At 35.1% G+C, this 5,177-nt stretch overlaps 1 pseudogene across 1 annotated transcript; it reads left to right on the top strand.

The window, feature by feature from the left end:
- Positions 1-2,654: 2,654 nt before the first annotated feature.
- LOC111287736 (putative inactive receptor kinase At1g27190 pseudogene) lies at positions 2,655-4,922 on the top strand (annotated as a pseudogene). The gene has a single exon (XR_016341676.1). The product of XR_016341676.1 is annotated as a putative inactive receptor kinase At1g27190 pseudogene (transcript).
- Positions 4,923-5,177: the final 255 nt, after the last annotated feature.

The following is a 5,177-nucleotide window of genomic DNA, read 5'->3' as shown; positions in this document are numbered from 1 at the left end:
TTTGTGCAACATGTTTTCTAGTGTTGTAGCATATTTTGGAAAGTATGTTTTATGCAACATGGAAATAGTTTTCTTTGTATTTCAATTTGGTATTATTTCAAGTAGGCTTTAGTTTTAGTGTTAATGTATATTTTATAGTATTTCAAGTAGTTTGTTATAGTCTAACATGGGTTTTACCTAAATAATATGTTAGATATAGTTCTTCTTTGTATTTCAAGTAGATAATGGCTTAAACAGCCTTGTTATAGTCAAGATTAAAAGATAGACAACATCTTCATAATGTGAATGGTTAGATGGATTGGTCCATTATGAATGGTTGAGATTTCATAATTGTATTTTATCTAAGTTGTTGATATAATAACTTTGTATGAAAGATGTGTTTTAAGGATGAAATTGTAGGCTTTAGTTCTGATGCACTTAAATAGTTTTTATATACCTTTTGATTATATGCTTTAACTTTCATGACGTTAATATAATAAGCTTATTGGTGTTCCATAGCCTATCATGGGTTCACATATGTCTTTGTTTACAGGATTGTTATGTATGCATTATTATAGGTTGTTGTGAATGATATATGTAAGTTTACTTTCTTGCTAATATGATATTAATAAGATAATGCATTTATTTCTATTACTTGAATAGCCTTGCAAAACCTTAGCGAATCATGATAAGATTTTCCTTATAAACTAAGGTTGAAGCTACGGGTATAAATGATACATTAGTTCTCGCAAACTACTCAGGTTTGATTCGAATAAAACTCGAATTCGGTTAGATTATTATCGAGTCGAGCTCAAGTAGCTTAACTTATCGATCAAGCCGAGTCCGAATATTCTTATACCCAGCTCGACTAGCTTGCGAGCCTAATCGAGCTTTTGTATTTAAATAGTTTTTATTACTTTAATTAATAAAAAATCTCAAATTTGAGCTCAAACTCGAGCACAAATAATCAAACTCTTGTTGAGTATAAGAATTGAGCTTATTTTTACATATTAATCGAGCTTAATCGAGTGAGCTCGAGTAGCTCGATTTCGATCACGAATCAAGCTCGAGTTAAAAAAATGAAACTCAATCGAGTTTGAGCCGAGTATCAAGCCACGAGTTGGGAGTTAGGAGTCAAGCTCGAGCTTCTCACTGTATCAGCTTGACTCAACTCGATTACACCCCTAATTGAAACCATAAATAAGGCAAATGGCATGTTTTTCTCAAAAGAGGTTTTGTTTATTCCATACTTTTCAATGTAATCCTTCAATTTTTTTGCCAATCTATTCCCATTCTCTTTTGTGGTGAAGTTTATGGTTATTTTTTATAACTTAGACAACTTACTTTCATTGAACAATTATAACTCTGAAAATTATTTCATTAGAACATGTTTTGCGCAAGTGGCTTGTTCAACTTCTTAGGGCTCTTTACTATTTGCACTTAATCATATTCCCCAAGTCTTCTACTAATAATATTTTGTTTCATTTTTTTTTTTTTTTGAGTGTTTGAACATCTTTGTGACAAAAGATCAAAATCAAGACATTCGTTTTGTATGTACTACCAAATGCTTGCATGAGATGTTTAATGTATATGTATTGTATTTTTTTGTTTTTTTCTATTAATTAGAATTCATAAATAATTTTATAAAATATTGTTATATTCTTTTGTAAATAAAATGTAGTATGTTGTTTATTAATTTTTTCTATTTATGTATATCTTAATATTCATTTAATTACTTTAGAAAACAAATTTAAAAATTTAGAATAAAATGACAAAAATTATAAATTAAATATTATTAAATATTATTTAAAAAGTATTACTGTTGAAAATATTAATATTATCGATGATTTTTTTTGTAAAATTATAAATTAATTTTGAAAAAGAAAGAATTATTAAAATAATATACCAAATGAAAAAATTATTATTACCAACAAAACATTTTATTGCTAATTTACCGACCTAATTTTGTAATTCCAACGAAATTATATTATTGACTTTGCTAACATTGATGAAATTTTTTCATCAATAAATCCATAGATAATATTATTACCAACAAAAAATGAAGCATTACCGATTGAAATTTCATTGATAATACTTCATTTTTCAGTAGTGTTTATTATTAATTACATGAATATAATATTTGATTATAATTATATCTTCTTATTAGTAAATTTTAATTTTATAAAAAAAAAAAAAAAAAAGAAGCACAAGAGTTTGTAATTTTTGTAACATCCGAATCAATGTGCTGTAAACCAAGTGCTGGCCTCAAAATTACAGGAAAGCCTCAGCCCAACCTGAAATAATATGAAAATGATTGCAATTTGCGCTCCTTTGAGCACCCAAAAAAAAAAAACAAGTTCCCAATCCCCTCACTCACTGTAATTCAAGTTGAAAGTCAACTGTACTACAATGAGCAAAGATTCCTATGAAATGATGCAAAAATTTCAATCTCTTTCCATAAAATTGCATTTGCTCCTAAATTAGTAAATTACATTCCTTTTTTATCCTAAAAATATATATGTATCTAAGCTACGCATTAGGAAATTTGACTATGATTTTGTCCTAATAGTCATAATCCAATTTCAAAGTCCTAATACGGCGCCGCTTTGAAAGCAAATCAAACAAGTCCAAGTATTAAATAATAACTGTATTCGTAATACTAAAACAAAACGAAACAAAGCCAGACATGAGAAAATCAAGTTGGCAGCCAAAAATGCAAAAACAGCAACAGCGCTGAGCTGCTCTTTTTCTCTCTCTTCTTTATCCCCAAATGGCAGCTTCCTCCTCCATTCCCTTTACTTTTCGTCTAGCCTCCGTTTCCAAAAAGAAAACAGCCCTTACTCTAAGCCAAAGTGTCAAAACGCGCAGCAGCTCTGCCATGAAGAAGCATCTCGTTTTTTTAACTTGCTCACTTTTACTCTTTAACTTCTTCCTTTTTTTCGCCATCGAAGATGACATCACTTGTCTCCAAGGCCTGAAAAGCTCCCTCAACGACCCGGAATCCCGTCTTTCCACGTGGAGCTTCACCAACAGCTCATCAACCTCCGTTTGCAATCTCACCGGCGTCTCATGCTGGAATGACAAGGAAAACCGAATCATTAGCCTCCAACTCTCTTCCATGAAGCTGTCGGGTCAGTTGCCGGACTCTTTGAAGTACTGTCGGAGCCTCCAGAATCTATATCTTTCCAATAACTCTCTCTCCGGTCCCATTCCTAACGATATCTGCTCTTGGCTTCCTTATCTCGTACGTCTCGATCTCTCCGGTAACCGTCTCTCCGGTTCTATCCCTCCTCAGATCGTTAACTGTAAGTTCCTAAACGACCTCGTTTTAGACGATAACAAGTTGTCCGGTTCGATCCCTTACGAGCTTGCCAGGTTGGACCGGCTTAAACGGTTTTCCGTTGCGGATAACGACTTGTCCGGCTCGATCCCGTCTGATCTGGCGAGATTCGGCAAGTACGGTTTTGACGGTAACAGTGGACTTTGTGGGAAACCTTTATGGAAATGCGGTGGATTGAGCGGTAAAAATCTTGGAATTATCATAATAGCCGGTGTCATCGGGGCCGCCGTTTCGTTAATCGTCGGTTTCGTGGTTTGGTGGTGGTTCTTTCTCGGAGCTGGTGCAGGCGAAAAAAGAAAGAAAAGTTACGGCTTTGAGGGCAAAGATGATAGTAGTTGGATTGAATTGTTGAAATCTCATAAGCTTGTTCAAGTTTCTTTGTTTCAAAAGCCTATAAATAAGATTAAATTGGCGGATTTATTGGTTGCAACGAGCGATTTCGATTCGGACAATGTGGTGATTTCGACGAGGACAGGAGTTTCGTACAAGGCGGTGTTGCCCGACGGATCTGCATTGGCGATTAAGAGGTTAAGCGCTTGTAAGCTTAGTGAGAAACAGTTTAGGTCGGAAATCAATAGGTTAGGACAACTTAGGCATCCGAATTTGGTTCCTCTTTTAGGGTTTTGTGTTGTGGAAGAAGAGAGGTTTTTGGTTTATAAGCATATGCCTAATGGGACATTGTATTCTCAGTTGCATGGAGCAAGTGTTGTTGGTTTTGGGGATGGGAAGTTTGAGATTTTGGATTGGTCAACAAGGCTTAGGATTGGTGTTGGTGTGGCTAGAGGCTTAGTCTGGCTTCACCATGGATGCCAACCGCCCCATGTGCATCAGTATTTCAGTTCCAATGTTGTGCTTCTTGATGATGATTTTGATGCTCGAATAACGGATTTTGGTTTGGCAGGATTGATGGGGTCTCGTGATTCGAATGACAGTTCATTTATGAATGGGGATTTAGGGGAGTTTGGTTATGTGGCTCCTGAGTATTCTAGTACTATGGTTGCTTCTTTGAAAGGGGATGTTTATAGTTTTGGGGTTGTGTTGTTGGAGTTGGTTTCGGGTCAAAAACCAACTGGGATTAGCAATTCAGAGGAAGGATTTAAAGGGAATTTGGTGGATTGGGTTAATCAGTTGTTCAGCAAAGGTCGAGGCACGGAAACTGTTGATAAAGCCTTGTTTGGAAAGGGTCATGATGATGAAATTATGCAGTTTCTGAGAGTTGCTTGTACTTGTGTAGTTCCTAGGCCAAAGGACAGACCTTCTATGTACCAGGTTTATGAATCGTTGAAGGGCATGGCCGAGAAACGTGGTTTCTCTGAACAGTATGATGAATATCCATTGATCTTTGGGTAACAAGATCATGATTGCAAGGAGTAAATTTGGTGGGGGGAATAGGATAAGAAGCAGAAAAAACTCGTTTATCTTCTTTGACAGTTGCAGCAATTGGACATATCTGTGCATTATGCAATGCTCTTTTTTTAAGGCATTTTCAGCAATTGGTATGATTTCCACTTGAACAGGATTCCCTGTTCTGTTGTAAATTACATGAAATGAACCATTATGCACTTAATCACTAGCTTTAATGCAGTTGAAATTTTCTTTATTATCCTCGTAATGCTTAATTCAGCTTTTGAATTCCTGTGAGTTCTAGGAGTTGCTCCGTTTCTGAAAGTTTCTCAGGTATACAGGATAACAGGAACGCAAGCAGGAAGATTATGTCAGGTTAATGTTGCGGGAATCTTATTATCAGTTCTTGTTGCGATTCAAATTTTGAACATTGATGTGATCGCTGTTTTCTGTTGGTGCTAGCTACCAAATTGCATTCCTTTTTTTTTTTCTGTCCCTACACGCGATTTATGAT

The sequence above is a fragment of the Durio zibethinus genome, chromosome 4 (genome assembly GCF_047325235.1).
Source record: "Durio zibethinus cultivar Kanyao isolate XHJ-2024 chromosome 4, ASM4732523v1, whole genome shotgun sequence".
Classification (NCBI taxonomy): domain Eukaryota; kingdom Viridiplantae; phylum Streptophyta; class Magnoliopsida; order Malvales; family Malvaceae; genus Durio; species Durio zibethinus.
Note: the sequence above shows the minus strand (reverse complement) of the source record. Positions and strands in the feature narration are given on the sequence as shown.